The sequence below is a fragment of the Anomaloglossus baeobatrachus genome, chromosome 1, assembly GCF_048569485.1.
Source record: "Anomaloglossus baeobatrachus isolate aAnoBae1 chromosome 1, aAnoBae1.hap1, whole genome shotgun sequence".
NCBI classification, from domain to species: domain Eukaryota; kingdom Metazoa; phylum Chordata; class Amphibia; order Anura; family Aromobatidae; genus Anomaloglossus; species Anomaloglossus baeobatrachus.
In genome coordinates this window covers 344470940-344487705 of record NC_134353.1, presented here as the reverse complement: position 1 = coordinate 344487705, position 16766 = coordinate 344470940, and the positions used below count along the sequence as shown (strand labels likewise).

The following is a 16766-nucleotide window of genomic DNA, read 5'->3' as shown; positions in this document are numbered from 1 at the left end:
AGCCTGATCCCGTCCGATCGCTGCAGCAGCTGCCGGTAATCAGGGATGAAGTCTCCTGACGCATCCGCTGACAGGTTAAACTGGCCGGCCGCTGGCGTCAGCCCGAGACTTACGATCAGCTGATGCGTCAGGTGACTGCATCAGGTGATCCATCGCCAGGTCCTGCATCCTGCAGGCATACGTACCCGGGGAGACTGCACACTGCCGGAGCGGCGATACCGTGAGAGGATCTTGGAGCGGGCATGGCACCGGGAGGCTGCAGACAGGTGAATATAACTTTTTTTTTTCTACTGTTCACTTTTGATTGCCGCTTCCACCTCCTGCCCGTACATGGCGCCGCACGGCAGCATACATGCACAGGACGGGAGGTGGAAGCGGCGGTGACGGTACCGGGAGGATTCACGCTTCTGTGTTTACTGACAGAAGGAATACTCTTCCTGTACACGTCACTTTACTACCCACCTCCTGCGTTTATAGCTGCGTTTTTGGTCTTAGAAACGCACCAAAACGCAGCTCTTTGCGTTTCTCATTGCGTCTTTCAACATCCCATTGCACTCAATGGATGAAAAGCGCAGTGAAAAACGCGGGAATAATTGACATCCTGCGTTTTTCTGGCACCACAAAAACGCAGCTGAAAAAAACCGCTGTGTGCAGACAGCAAAAATGAAAACTCATAGACTTTGCTTGGTGAAGCAAAGTCATGCAGTTTTCTGAGCAAAAACGCACCCGAAAACTGCGCATAAACGCACTGTGTGAACTTACCCTAATAGTGCAGCAACATGTGATTCTTTAGTTGCAGGAGCTGGGATGCTCCCCATACAGAAAGGAGAGATGGTTTATTACTGGCTGTGCCTTCTCTATCGTTGTATATACAGAGCTAAAGAAGTGTTGACGCTGCTTCCTTTTAAATACATAGTGGTCATGTGATCACTGTGTATTGGGTGGGAACAAGAGCTGCTGGCTCATAATAGACCCGTCAGCTCTGCTATGCAGTTAAGAGGATACCTCAAAAAGGATAAAATGAAAGGCAGTGACCTAAAGATTAAGTCCCATGTTTCGCAAAAGAAAAAAAGAGTAAAATACTACTAGAATATCCGAACCAGAAATTTCTTTTTACACTGCATTTACGAAAAAACTAAAAATGTGCTTGGTCGTGAATGGCGGTATATGTGCTGATCTTGAACTGGTTAAACATTGCACATACCCAGATCAGTAAAAGTGTTTTGAGAGATTTCAAGTAAGAACGGATTGTTTACAAACAGAGCAAAATTAGAAACCAAAGAAAGGGTATGTGCGCACTAGGCGTTTTTTACCGCGTTTTTGTGCTGAAAACGCAGTGACATTGCTTCCCCAGCAATGTCAATGGGTTTTCATAAGTGCTGTTCGCACACAGCGTTTTTTTTTTAGCTGCGTTTTTGTGGTGACCACAAAAACGCAGCATGTCAATTATTTCTGCGTTTTCCACTGCGTTTTTCACTCATTGAATTCAATGAGATGTTAAAAACGCAATGAAAAACGCATATAGCCGCGTTTCTATGACTAAAAACGCAGCTATAAACGCAAGGGGGTGGGTACTACAGTGACGTGTACAGGAAGAGGATTCCTTCTGTTGGTAAACACAGAAGCATGAATCCTCCCGGTACCGTCACCGCTGCGTCCACCTCCCGTCCTGTGCATGTCAGCTCCGTGCGGCGCCATGTCTGGGCGGGAGGTGGAGGCAGCGGCGAAAACCAAAGTGAACAGTAGAAAAAAAAAAATGTCATATATACTCACCTGTCTGCAGGGTCCCGGTGCCATGCCCGCTCCCATCTCCTCCCGGTACCGCCGCTCTGGCTGTGTGCAGTCTCCCCGGGGCAGGACCTTGCTTGCAGGACCTGGCGATGGATCACCTGATGCAGTCACCTGACTCATCAGCTGATTGTAGTCTCGCCGGCTTTTTCGCGCCCGGCCGGCTATCAGCTGATCCTGCCGTCAGGGGACTTCATCAGCTGATTACCGGCAGCTGCTGCAGTGATCGGACGGGATCAGACTCCTGTCCAATCAATCGCTGCAGGAGCTGCCGGTAATCAGCACAGCACATAAGTGAGTATTATTTTTTTTTTTTCTACTGATGCATCAGCTGATTGTATAATCGGCTTTTATACAATCAGCTGATGTGTGATGGGATTCAGCCCCTAGAACCTGACACATCATCTGATCGCTTTGCCTTCCAGCAAACCGATCAGATGATATTGGATCCGGATTGGACGGCGCGGGACCCTGACCCAGAATTACTGCGGAGGGGGGTTCTTTATTTCAATAAAGATGGAGTCACTAATTGTGTTGTGTTTTATTTCTAATAAAAATATTTTTCTGTGTGTTGTTGTTTTTTTTTTTTTTTTTTTTTTTTATCATTACTAGAAATTCATGGTGGCCATGTCTAATATTGGCGTGACACCATGAATTTCGGGCTTAGGGCTAGCTGATAATATACAGCTAGCCCTAACTCCATTATTACCTAGCTAGCCACCCGGCTTCAGGGCAGCTGGAAGAGTTGGATACAGCGCCAGAAGATGGCGCTTCTATGAAAGCGCCATTTTCTGGGGTGGCTGCGGACTGCAATTCGCAGTGGGGGTGCCCAGAAATATTGGGCACCCTGCACTGTGGATTCCAATCCCCAGCTGCCTAGTTGTACCCGGCTGGACTCAAAAATTAGGCGAAGCCCACGTCATTTTTTTTTTTAATTATTTCATGAAATTCATGAAATAATTAAAAAAAAAAAAGGGCTTCTCTATATTTTTGGTTCCCAGCCGGGTACAAATAGGCAGCTGGGGGTTGTGGGCAGCCCGTACCTGCCTGCTGTACCCGGCTAGCATACAAAAATATGGCGAAGCCCATGTCATTTTTTTTTTCTTTTTGGGCAAAAAACTGTATATAGTCCTGGATGGAGGATGCTGAGCCTTGTAGTTCTGCAGCTGCTGTCTGCTCTCCTGCATACACTAGTGAATGGAGGATGCTGAGCCTTGTAGTTCTGCAGCTGCTGTCTGCTCTCCTGCATACAATGAACATTTTGAAGAAGGAAAGGACATCAGACCTTTTTTTTTTTTTTTTTTCATCAACAATCTTTAATGGCATTGTGCACTGATTAAAAACGCAGTGAGCAAAAACGCAGCAAAAAACGCACCAAATCGTTTTTGCCGCGTTTTTTTAGCCGCGGGTGCGTTTTTTGAGACAAAAAAACGCACATAAAAACGCAGCGTGAAAAAAACGCCTAGTGCGCACATACCCTAAGCTTTGCATGTAGCTTCTGAATCTTTTTTTTAAATACGGATGATAACTGGACATGTGTACAGAGCTAAAGAAAAAAAACTTATCGTTCATCACAATATCTCCCCCAAGTAGTATTCTGTACTATACAATGAATTGGCTAGATAAGAAAGGAAAGTTTGCACTCTTTTTCTCCTAGAAAAATGTTAACATACCTCAAATGTTGGTTTGTTTTTTTTCTGTGATGGGAATCCACAATCTCCTCAGTAATGCAAAATACACTACTTGCAAACAGTTAAGGATATTTGGCTTTACGGTGAAATTGCAGGATGATCCTGAAATGCACTCTTTCCTTTTCAGGTGGACATAATGTGACCTTTTCTAAACTTTTGAATGGAGATGTCCAACTGTTGAATGTTTCAGTTCTTTTTGCACAACTTGTTCTTTAACAAGGAGCTTAATGGCAAAATTCACATCAGGTGTTTGATCCATGGATTGCTTAATAAATTTTGTGGGTTCAATTAGAATTGATATTTTGATATTTCTTTATCGCCTCATTGGGGGACACAGAGACCATGGGTTGTATGCTGCTGCCACTAGGAGGCGACACCAAGCAAAACAATGAAAACTCCTCCTATGCAGTATACACCCACCACCTGCCAATCATTCCTCAGTTTAAGCTTAGTGTCCATAGGAGGTGGACACACTTGGGGCTGCTCTCAGCCCCCCAGGTTTGTATTTTTAATATTCTTCTTTTCTCGTTTCAGACACAGCTCGTCGGGCGACAGGGTGTAATAGCTCACTCTGCTCTCCCCCCTAGAGACCGGTGGCACAGAAGTGGGGTCCGTCCGCCACTTCCGTTGTCCTCCGTGTCTGTCTGGCAGGACCCTACCCCCCTAACACTCTCAAGACTGTTTGGGGGGCATCCGCACAGAGGGACAGGCGGATGGTCCTTGCCCCCCTCCCCCTGCACGCTCGCCCTCCACAGCCGGCCTGATCAGGGAGGGGAGACGAAAAATCACACTGGAAGATACCAGTCTCCCTATATCTTTCCCAGGAGGCCAGGATCAAGTCAGGATCAAGGAGGACTATCAGCCATCGGGACAGGTACCCATCCCTTGTCCCGGGTCATGGGGGGCTCTGTTTAAAAAAAAAAAAAAAAAAAAAAAAAAAAGGAATAGGAAAAGAGAGGAATAGGATTAACTTACCCCGGGTCAGCTCCCCTTTAGACAGGCAGTGCTCTTGCCTCTCCCTCCCGTCCTCGGCGCTGTCCACCGGCTCCCCCTGCGGCCTCATCCCAAATTTAGCCCCCGGCTTCTCTCCGGCCTAGCTCCCGTCCGGCCACGCCCCCTCCCGGCCTATCGCGCGAGTCCTTGCTTCCCAGCAGGCCCGCCGCTCCATCAGCTACTCACAGCAGGCCTCTGCGCGCCCTTTTCCAACCATTCACGGGCCCTCTCTCTCTCTGCCAATCCCTGCAGTCCTTCCTCTGCAGCGCGCCGGTTTTTCGCGCTCCTTTCCTGCTCCTCCCCCAGTCCGGACACCCTCAGCAGCGCCATTACAGCCCTGCGATCCCTCTGTGCGGCGGCAGAGTTCCAGGTGCAGCCACCGACCTCGTTCCCCTGCAGCTCCCCGGAGCCCCCACCCTCTGCTCCCTCAGCCTGCAGCTTCAAACAGGACACAGCGCCAGCACACACAGAACGCCAGAATCTGGATAAGCTCTGCCACTGGGAGGCAGCTCCTTCCCCAGTACCCATCCACCTGGCATCCTCCGCTCTGTTTCTTCTCTTCCCCTCCCCTCTCTCTCTCTCCCTGCTGTCCCATGTCCAGCACAAGAGCGACCCGCTCTCAGCCACAGGCCATAGTACTACACTTCGCCTGCACCTCTTGTCTAAAAAAGTTTCCCTCAGGGCAGTCCTCCCCCATCTGCCTAGCCTGTAGAACCCCTAGCATGACTACTATGGAGCCCCCCACCGCCTGTAATGAGGACTCGGCCCCCACACCTGAGTGGGCCACAGCTCTCTCTGTCCGTGGACAACCTAACTAAGGTATCTCAAACCTTAGTTTCAGCCATAGAGCGTCTGCCCGCCTCCACCTCTGGAGTCCCCCCGGTGACCCAGAGCGAGTCCGAGCCCGCAGCGCCACCAGCCCGGCAGGGCAGGACACACAGGAGGTCTAGGAAGCGGTCCTTCTCGGGGTCATCCTCCAGCTCCCTTAGCCCCTCTATGGCCTCCAGAGCGATACGCTCTCTATCTCCTACCTCATCTGCGGCAGCCCCAGATTCGGACCAGGACCCTGATTCTGACTCCAATCTGGACTCTGAACATATCTCTAAGCTGACCAGCATGATGGACAGTCTGGTCATTGCCGTCAACCAGACCCTAGAGGTGAAGGAGGTAGATCTGGCTCCTACCAGTCAATCGGTCCCTTTCAAAAGGGCCAAGAAACTGCCAAGAAGCTTTGGCAACCATGGGGAATTTGAGGACATTTTCTCTAGACAGTGGGAACATCCCGACAAGCGTTTCCAGAGGCGCAAGCGGGCACAGGTCCTTTATCCCTTTGCACCGGAACTTCTTCAGAAGTGGTCAGTGTCTCCTTCAGTGGATCCTCCGATCTCCCGACTTTCATCCAGTACCACCTTGCCACTTTCTGATGGCGCCTCCCTTAAAGATCCCTCGGACAGGACCATAGAATCCTTAGCCAAGTCGGCCTTTGAAGCCTCCGGCTCCGCCATCACTCCAGCCTTTGCATCCACTTGGGTCTCCAAGGCTGTCTCCGCCTGGGCAAAGCTCCTTCGGCGTGGTATCCTGGCTGAAGCTCCCAGCCCCGAGCTGGCAGATCTGGCAGATCAGATCGCACATGCTGGAAAGTATCTAGTTGCTGCGTCCCTCGACTCTGCTGCTTCCGTAGCCCTGGCAGCCGGCAACATTACTGCAATCCGCAGAGCCTTGTGGCTTACAGCGTGGAACGCGGACTCAGCATCCAAAAAGTCTCTCACCAGTCTTCCCTTTCTTGGTGCCAGACTCTTCGGAGAAAAGCTGGACAAGATCATCTCTGAGGCTACTGGGCGCAGAAGTACCTTCCTTCCCCAACGAAGGATGCCCTGTGCCCCCCTAAACGACGGGTTTTTCCCTTTCATCAATTTTCTACCAACACCAACACACGTCGGGAGCGGTCACCAGCACGTCAGGAGAGACAGAAGCCCTCCTTTAAGGCAACACCCCACTGGCGTTCCTGGCGTTCCCGTGGCCAGCAGTCCAAGACCTCCAGATCCAACAGATTCTCCTCCGCATGACTGGGCTCCCATTCCCGGATCCTCATCCAGGGTCGGCGGTCGCCTCCGCATGTTCAGAAGCGCGTGGATTTCCGTGATAGACGATGCCTGGGTCCGAGACGTCGTCTCTCACGGCTACAAGAGAGTTTTCTTCTCTCCCACGCTCGCGCTTCGTCAAGTCCAAACCCCCCAAGGATCCCTCTCTCACCTAAGGATTCTTCGCAGCCATCCAGTCCATGCGAGACTCTGGAGTCATCACCCCCGTCCCCCCTCAAGACCGATTTCGGGGTTTTATTCAAATCTTTTCGTAGTTCCGAAGAAGAATGGCACAGTCCGTCCCATTCTGGACCTGAAGCGCCTCAACAGGCGGGTCCGTCTCCGTCGATTCCGCATGGAGTCTCTGCGCTCAGTGATAGCATCCATGCAACCCAGGGAGTTCCTTTGTTCGGTGGACATCCAGGACGCCTATCTCCATATCCCGATCTTCCCAGCTCATCAGAGATTCTTACGTTTCGTGGTTCAGGAGCAACACTTTCAATTCACAGCTCTCCCATTCGGGCTCTCGACAGCTCCCAGAGTCTTCACCAAGGTGATGGCAACTGTCATGGCTATTCTTCGGACCCGGGGAATTCTAGCCATCCCGTACCTGGACGACATTTTAATCAAGGCTCCCTCGGCGTCGGAGTGCCGCGACAGCCTCAACATCACTCTGGATACGCTAGACCGTCTCGGCTGGTTGATCAACAGACCAAAGTCATCTCTGATCCCGGCTCAACGCATCTCATTCCTCGGCATGATCTTCGACACCGCACAGGTGAAGGTTTTCCTGCCCGAGGAGAAGCTCTCAGCTATCCTCAGGGGGATTTGGAAGCTCCAACGCGCACCCCGTTGCTCTCTTCGGTACTGCATGAGAATTCTCGGAAAAATTGTGGCGTCAATGGAAGCGGTTCCCTACAGTCAATTCCATACTCTCCCTCTTCAGGGTCTCCTTCTAGCAACATGGGACAAGTCTCTTCACTCCCTGGATCGACCAGTAGTGCTCCCTCCTCTAGTCAGAGAGTCATTGAAATGGTGGAAACGCTCTCCCCTCACCCTCCAAGGGAGATCATTTCTTCCCCTTTGATGGAAAGTCATCACGACAGATGCCAGCCTGCTAGGCTGGGGAGCCACATTCCAAGACCTTACTGTTCAGGGTCGCTGGACCGAGCCGGAAACCAAGCTTCCCATAAACATCTTGGAACTCAGATCAGTTCGCTTGGCTCTCCTACACTGGGAGTCCCTGCTTCTAGGACACCCAATTCAGGTACAGTCCGACAGTGTGACAGCTGTGGCCTACATAAACCATCAGGGCGGAACACGCAGCCGAGCGGCGATGAAGGAGGTATCTCAAATCCTCGACTGGGTCGAACAGAACATCCCAGCGATCTCAGCGGTCCACATTCCGGGAGTGGACAACTGGGCCGCCGACTTCCTCAGCCGAGAAGGACTCGACGCGGGACAGTGGTCCCTCAATCCCAGAATCTTTCAGCAGATCTGTTCCAGGTGGGGGACCCCCGACGTGGATCTCCTGGCCTCCAGGTGGAATCACAAGGTGCCCCAATTCGTCTCCAGAGCAAGAGACCCACTGGCGCTCGCAATGGACGCCCTAGCGATTCCCTGGTCGCAGTTCTCTCTGCCGTACCTCTTTCCTCCGCTTCCGCTCATCCCCAAATTAGTCAAGAAGATCAAATCGGAAGGAGTCCCGGTGATTCTCGTGGCCCCAGATTGGCCCCGTCGCCCACGGCACGCAGAACTCGTGCACCTTCTCGCCGACGTTCCGTGGATACTTCCAGACGTCCTGGACCTTCTCACTCAAGGACCTTTTCTTCACCAGAATTCACAGTCGCTCAATTTAACGGCATGGCTGTTGAAGCCGCAGTACTAACTTCTTCGGGATTCTCAGAAAGGGTCGTCCAGACAATGATTTAAAGCACGGAAGCCGTCCTCTTCTCGCATCTACCACCGTACGTGGAAGGCCTACTTCCGCTGGTGTGAAGCTAACCAGGTCACAGCCATGACCTTCTCCTTACCAGTTCTGTTGTCCTTCCTGTAGTCTGGTCTCGATGCAGGGTTGGCACTCAGCTCTCTCAAGGGGCAAGTGTCTGCTCTTTCCATTCTCTTCCTGAAGAGGATTGCCTCTCGCTCACAGGTTCGCACATTCATCCAAGGGGCCGCTCATTCGGTGCCCCCCGTTCAGCCTCCTGTGGAGCCCTGGGACCTCAACCTAGTTCTGTCCGTTCTTCAGCATACCCCTTCGAACCTATTCAGGAGGTGTCTCTAACGTTCCTTTCTTGGAAGGTCGCCTTCTTAGTTGCCATCACGTCAATCAGGTGGGTATCTGAACTAGCAGCGCTTTCCTGCCGCTCTCCCTATCTCGTCTTCCACCAGGATAAGGTAGTCTTCCGGCCGGTACCGTCCTTTCTTCCCAAGGTGGTCTCCTCTTTCCATCTCAACGAGGACATTGTTCTTCCCTCCTTTTCCCCGAACCCTTCTCACCCTCGTGAGATTCTTCTCCACAAGCTGGACTTGGTCAGAGCCCTCCGCCTGTACATTTCCAGGACATCTCATTTCAGACGGTCGGATTCCCTATTTGTGCTTCCATCCGGCCCGCGCAGAGGCCTACCTGCCTCCAAGTCCTCCATTGCGTGATGGATCCGCTCTGCCGTGCTAGAAGCCTACCGGGTAAGAGGGAGAACGCGCCCACTCAGGATTACGGCCCATTCCACCAGGGCGGTGAGAGCCTCTTGGGCGGTCCGTCACCACGCTCCAGCGTCGCAGCTTTGCAAAGCGGCCACCTGGTCTTCGCTCCACACCTTCACAAAGTTCTACAGGGTCCACACTTTCGCATCCTCTGATGCGAGCCTCGGTAGACGAGTTCTGCAGGCTGCAGTGGACCGAGGTCAGCCCTGAGAGTAACATTAGACCCACCCGTGGGACTGCTTTCGGACGTCCCATGGTCTCTGTGTCCCCCAATGAGGCGATAAAGAAAAGTAGATTTTGGGTACTCACCGTAAAATCTCTTTCTTGGAGCCTTCATTGGGGGACACAGCACCCGCCCTTGTGTTGGACATATGTTACTGTTGAATGTTGAGTTTAATGTTCACCTCTGTAAGATTGTTCTTTCTTTCTTGTTGTCTCCTATTGCTTTCTCACTAACTGAGGAATGATTGCCAGTTGGTGGGTGTATACTGCATAGGAGGAGTTTTCTTTGTTTTGCTTAGTGTCGCCTCCTAGTGGCAGCAGCATACAACCCATGGTCTCTGTGTCCCCCCAATGAAGGGCCCAAGAAAGAGATTTTACGGTGAGTACCCAAAATCTACTTTTAAACAGCCCTCCCAATCATGCTGTTCACATATTACATCATGAGAGCAAGACAACACCTAACAATTGGTTAACAGTACTTCGCCATTGTGAGGCTTCAAGCAGCATATTCTCAGATGGAAGTGGCCGCTGAGCTTAGTTTCACAGGAGTGTCATCAGCAGGTTGCTACGGGGAGATTGAACGAGTCACATAATAGTACAGAAGTGGACATTCTTTGGTCACATCCCACATTGATGATAGCTTAATTGTGAACAATGCCCTTTGGAACTGGATAATGAATGCTACACAACTCCAGGCACAATTAAGGGAGGTGAGAGGCTCCACAAAGTGTCACAACAGATCATTCAAAACCATTTATATCAGAGTGGTCTGCGCGCAAGACAACCTGAGTGGTCTCTGTGGAAGGTTACCTGACCGCACCACCAGGAATCAGTAGTCGTATACTTGCTGGACGAGGGACCAGTGGGCCTCATTCCTATTCACTAATGAAAGTCTATTCACGCTGAATAAAAATGATGGCCGCCTACTACTTGAAAAGCATCATTATTCGGCCTGGTTTCCACTTGCGCTTTGCACGGACGAGTGCAATGCCATAAAACATCGGATTGCACTCGCACCAGTGCAAAACTATAGGGTAGTGTTCAACTGCCATTGATTACTCAAGCCATATTGGCATGAGAAATGAATAGCAGCATGCTGCGTTTGGCAGCGAGTCTTAACTCACACGCACCCATACAAGTCTATGGGTGCGTTTGAAACATCGCACTGCACTCGCATGTTATCCAAGTGCAGTGCAATGTATGCAGAGACAGGCCGCGGAGGAGAGGGAGAAAGTATTCCCTCCCCTCTTTTCCCCAGCTGTGATCCGATCGCAAGATCGGATCACAGTCACATGACTCTTGGCTTAGGCTCGCAGCAGAGGGTCATTAGCATATAACATATACGATGCTGTAGCTTCGAAAGCTATGCGCAAGTGGAACTGAGGTCTTCCAATCATTGTACATCTGCATGAACACCACAGACCTAATTTCATCTTCATGAACTACAATACTCCAGCTCATCAACGTGGCATCATTAGGGAATGGCTGCTGGAGACTGCGGTACCATTAATAGTGACTTGCACTTTCTCCAGACCCGAGTCCCATAGAAAACCTATGGGATCAGCTGAGTCGACTTGTAGAGGCTTGTAACTCTCTACCCCAAAGCGTTAATGACCTGAGGGACGCACGTCAACAAGAGTGGGACGCCATGCCTCAAAAGACCATAAGTCGACTTGTGAACATCATGAGACATGGTTGTCAAGCTGCAATTAATGCACAAGGTCACATGACGAGTATTGAGACATTGACACTTTTTTGGGCGGGGGGTTAGTGGGGAGGATATTCACCACTGTTGGGTTTTGTTTCAATAAATTTTGAGATTAAGAAATCACCACTGTATGATTATACTTAAATGCCCCACTTTCAGGATAAGATTCACCGTAGCATGAGCTTTACATATCAAATAAATCTCACCCGACAGCCAAATATGCCTAACTTTTTTTTGAGTAGTGTGTAGCTATGGCACACTCAAAAAGAAAAAAATCCAAGTAGAGCAATTGATTGAATTAAAGCATTTAGGAGATCGATATTGGAGGATGGCATCACGACTTTAGAAAATTAATAATTGCAAGTCATTGGATAACTTAAAAAGCATATCAAATTTAGGATCTAGCAGATGGATGTCATATTACATACATTGCACCCAATAAAAGAAAGTGACATTGATTATTATTCTGCACTCATAGACAGACAAGATTATGGATAGAAATCTTGAGAACATTAAATTAAAATCCCAGGTGATTATAGATCAGTGAAAAAGAATAGGGGTTGGGAAAAATGTGCTCATTTTGCCTAACTTATACCCACTCTTGATCATAGCTAATTTTATTTTTTTTTAAGCGGTTACAAAATAAAGTTAGCACATGGACTATGTAAGTGACTCTGCATATATGCATGATTTTCACTGGGATGTCAATGTGGTTTGGTCCCTCATCATGCAGAGGCCTATAATGTGTATTGTGTGCATCCAGTTACACTTTTTATGTAGGTCTATCCTGTAGCACCTGTGCTCAGAACAGACACATGTTTGTTCACCCACCTGGAACCATGGTTGACACACTGTTACGACTGAACCCTAACACTCTCATGGGGATGGACAAACTAGGGTAGATGTAAAGCCAGAAATGCCCAGAACCCAAAACAGGCTAGTACTTGCCCTAGATTTGACCCTGATTTGCCCCTGCCTGATGGCCGAGGTTAGCTCTGTAAGATCATGTAATGGTGTCCCTACTCATCAACTGAACCCAAGTGTCCTTACCTGCACAAGCTATAAACCAAGTGTAACACAAAAACAACAATAAACATAAATTAAATGAACATAGCCAGAAGGTGAGACACAGGGCCAGGAATGCGCAAATAGTCGTGCAGGATTGATGGCATACAAGAAACCAAAAAGAATAACGGAATATATGGAAACCCTCCCAAACCTAAATTTAAAAAAATAGAAGATATCTGAGAAAGGGATTCATACAAACTGCAGGGACTGGCAATAGCAATGTCTCAGTAAGAAAACTTTAACTTTGGAGTTGCTACTCCAGACAACCATCCATCCAGAAATGTAGCCAGCACTGAAGCATGTGAGTAGCAAGTATAAATAGACTCTCATTTGGTTTGCCCAATCCCATTTGGTAGAAAGTGCACAGACCTGAATAGAAGTGAAACTGGAAGGTAGAGCATAAGAAATATCCAAGAGTTCCTTCAGTAGTTGTACCAACACGAAACAGGCCGTGGTCCAACAATGACAGCTGACACCAGCGTACATTGGCCCCGACTGATATGGGCTTATTAACTCCTCAAATACCACTCTCAATCGTAACAGCATTATTTAAGAGGTTGAACGAGGCTTAAAAGACCCCCTATGGCAAGATTGGCTTCTTGCGATTGTAATGGTTACCCCAGTATATGGTGGCCTTTCAGATCCAGTTGAGTCTTACATGCTGTGTCAGGGAATCACTGATATGCCTCCTGCACTGTTGTACACCAGTATAGCAGTACATGAGATGTGAGGATTTATCATTTTTCACGAGTCACATTTTATTTTGGAGTAGGTACATCGACAATGTGCTTATTCTATGGAAGGGCAACGTCAGGATTTTTCAGGATTTTGTTGAAATCCTGAACAAGAACAAGGTAGGGATGTTTTTCACGAGTGAATTCGGTGGAAAAAACACTCAACTTCTTGGATTTGAAAATATCAATAGACCCGGCTGGGAAAATTGCTACAGAAACCTATAGAAAAACTACGGCGACAAATAATTTGTTGCATTGGAAAAGTTGGCATCCACAGTCCCTAAAGGTTGGTATACCAGTACATCAAAATTTTTAAAGAAGAAAAAAGTTTTTGGATGGGTATACAAAATTCAACCTTGTGACAGCATATACCTAATATTTTGTTGATAAAATTTACGTTTTATTAATATACATTAAAAGCTTAACTCAAAACAAAAAAAAAATATTTTACAAAGTGAAGGTTGCAAAAATATCATTAACCAAATTCTATGAGTCACTAGAGAGGTTAGGGAGATATGAGTTTATTCATCAAATACCTTGAACAATTAGCACAAAAAAGAGGGAAGGGGGTTTATTAGCCTTTATTACCCTATTGGAATGTATTCCTACCTGCCAATTACATTACATCCTTACTTAACCGATGCCCCCATTCCTCGGCGGCTCTCCCTTTTCCTCACCCTCACTTTCCTTCCTCAAATATAATCAATAGGCCTCATAGAAAAAATATATATACTGTAAACAACCAATCACTTAATGTCTCAATGCACACTATTACCTGATTCCTATACATATAGACATACACATAAGAATGTACAAAATTACTTCACACAAAATAGGAGCTTTAGGTCTCCAAGATATGGTATCAGTTTGTATATATTTTTCTTTCACTAAACTGTCCCTTAATCCACTTGCTCCTACTTAGCAATGGAGTACATCCTTATATTTGATGCCCCCATTCCTCGGCGTATAATTTTTTGGGTGTTGGGTGCAGAGCTGGGGTATCGGAATGTGAACCAGGTCTATTGTCATGTGGTAAGCTTTTATTAGAGATTAGAAAATTAACTAGGCCCAGTGTCGTGCGCAGTAGCATGGAAAGGCTGAGGATAGACTGTGTGTTCAGGGTCGTGCTCAGCGCGTTCAGGGTCGTGCTCAGCGCGGAGGCACTGGGCTTGAAGGTTGACTAGGTCCAGTGTCATGCTCAGTAGCATAGAAACACTGTAGATGAACTGGGTCCAGCGCTATGCTCAGTGGTGTAGAGGCAGTGGGCTTGAAAATTAAGTCCAGTGTCATGCTTAATAGCATAGAAATGCTGAAAGTAGACTGAGTTAAGGGTCATGCTCAGTAGCGCAGAAGCACTGGGCTTGAAGGTTATCTAGGTCCAGTGTCATGCTCAGTAGCGCAGAAGCACTAGGCCTGAAAGTTGGCTGGGTCCAGTGTCATGTGCGGGCGGCATGGTGGCTCAGTGGTTAGCACTACAGTCTTGCAGCGCTGGCTGGGGTCCTGGGTTCGAATCCCACCAAGGACACCATCTGCAAGGAGTTTGTATGTTCTCCCCATATTTGCGTGGGTTTCCTCCGGGTACTCCGGTTTCCTCCCACACTCCAAAGACATACAGATAGGGAATTTAGATTGTGAGCCCTGATGGGGACAGTGTTCCTGATGTATGTAAAGCGCTGCGGAATATGTTAGCGCTATATAAAAATAAAGATTTATTTTTTTTATTTTTATTTATTGAGACACTGAGGATAAACTAGATCCAGTATTCTGTTCAGTAGCGTAGAAGCACTGGGCCTAAAAATTGACCAAGTCTGGTGTCATGCTCTGTGACCCCTTGTTGGGTCTCCCTGCTGGTGAGTGAGTGGATTTGGCTGGAGATACAAGATCATTGGTTGTCCAATGTCCCCTTGGTGAAGCCTGTATAAGTGAAACATGTCGGGGAGGCTTTACCTTTAGGATTTTAACAGCTAGTGATAGGACAGCGTTTATTAATAATGGCTGCTGACAAAAACTGTATGACCATTAAATAATCACAGTAGGAGATAAATAAGATTGTGTATCTCCATAAAGGGATTAGATGAGCTGTTCCTGCGTTAAGTGTTTTTAATGTGTGTACATGCACTTTATATAATCATTTAACAACTGAATGAATAAAAGTTAAGTTTTATTTATAGGTATTTAGTTTAGGTGTTTAGTTCCCTTTGGCAAATCTTAATTCCCGCATAAACTGGCGCATGTCTGATTTGAAAAATTTGGCATCCTCAGAAAGGTGAAAACTGACAGTGGGAATAGGAAGTCCTCTCCCATTTTTATATTTAAGGCTAAGTTCACATTTCCGCTAAAATCTATCAGTCACAATCCGCTGCTCTTGTAAACAGCGGAATCCGTTTAGCGGATTCCGCTGCTCCCATAGACTTGTATGAGCAGCGGATTGTGACTGATGATGCTGCGTTGCACCCTCCGCCCGACTGATCAGTCGTGGAACGACTGACCGCCGGGCGGGGGGAACGCAGCATGTAACGTTTTTTGAGCAGCGAGATCCGTCGGATTTCGCTGCGCATGCTCTCTGGCTCCCTGCACACGTCACCAGCTTTGGTTGGTTACCCGATATTTACCCTGGTTACGGTGCAAGGAGCCAGCGCTAAGCGGTGTAGGCCCGTAACCAAGGTAAACATCGGGTGCTTTGCTGTTTCCCGATATTTAGGCTGGTTACGTGTGCAGGGAGGCCGACACTTCCCCGCTCGGCCCCGCCCCCTCCCGCACTCCGCACATGTATGTACACACACACACACCTGTCCCCAGCCATGCAGACAAGCACTGCCACTGACACCCTCGTCTGGCCCCGCCCCCTGCTCGGCTCCGCCCCCTCCCGCTCTTTGCATGTGCACATACATACATACATACATGCACATACACACACTCACTCACACATACACTCACCTGTCCCCAGCCATGCAGACCGCAGCACTTCTACTGACATCCTCAGCGCCTGGCCCCGCCCCCCGCTCGGCTCCGCCCCCTCCCGCTCTTTGCATGTGCACACACATACATACATACATACATACATACATACATACATACATACATACATACATACATACATACATGCACATACACACACTCACTCACAGATACACTCACCTGTCCCCAGCCATGCAGACCGCAGCACTTCCACTGACATCCTCAGTGCCTGGCCCCGCCCCCCGCTCGGCTCTTCCCCCGAACTCCGCCCCCCGCACACAACGGAATCCGACAAAGAATTCTGTTCTTTGTCATCCGTTGTACAGCGTTGAACAGCGCATCAGTCACATGCGTCAAGCGACGCATGTGACTGATACAAATCAACGGAAATGTGAACTTAGCCTTAGATAGTCACTTTTTTCGGAATCTCTCTATAGGATCAACTCTCGTAAGTAGTCCACATGGGCTTGAAGGTTAGAAAGTTTTAAGGGGGTTTTCCTTTGAAAAAACTACATTTTAATTAATGGATCTTGGACTAAATTAGGTGTCACAATTGGATCTAATAAATGTGCCCCTGCCATTTCTGACAGTACAGGGAGATGGGGTGATCATACTACATTTCCTGGGCAGAGGAGGAAGAAAAAAAAGACACAGGACAGCATGGGATCACATCTACTATTCTGTGAGGTAAAACATACAATAACAAGCATCAAATACTTTGCCTCACAAAGTATTTGCTGCTATCTCATGCTGTAATGTCTGTATACTCTTGTGTCCTCCCTTACCCAGGAGATGTGGTTTGGTTAGACCCATGTCCCTG

At 48.4% G+C, this 16766-nt stretch overlaps 1 protein-coding gene across 3 annotated transcripts in view; it reads left to right on the top strand.

Annotated features, from left to right (window-relative positions):
• The window catches only part of CENPC (centromere protein C), a 290257-nt gene that overhangs the window by 204363 nt on the left and 69128 nt on the right, over nucleotides 1-16766 (top strand). The window lies entirely within an intron of this gene.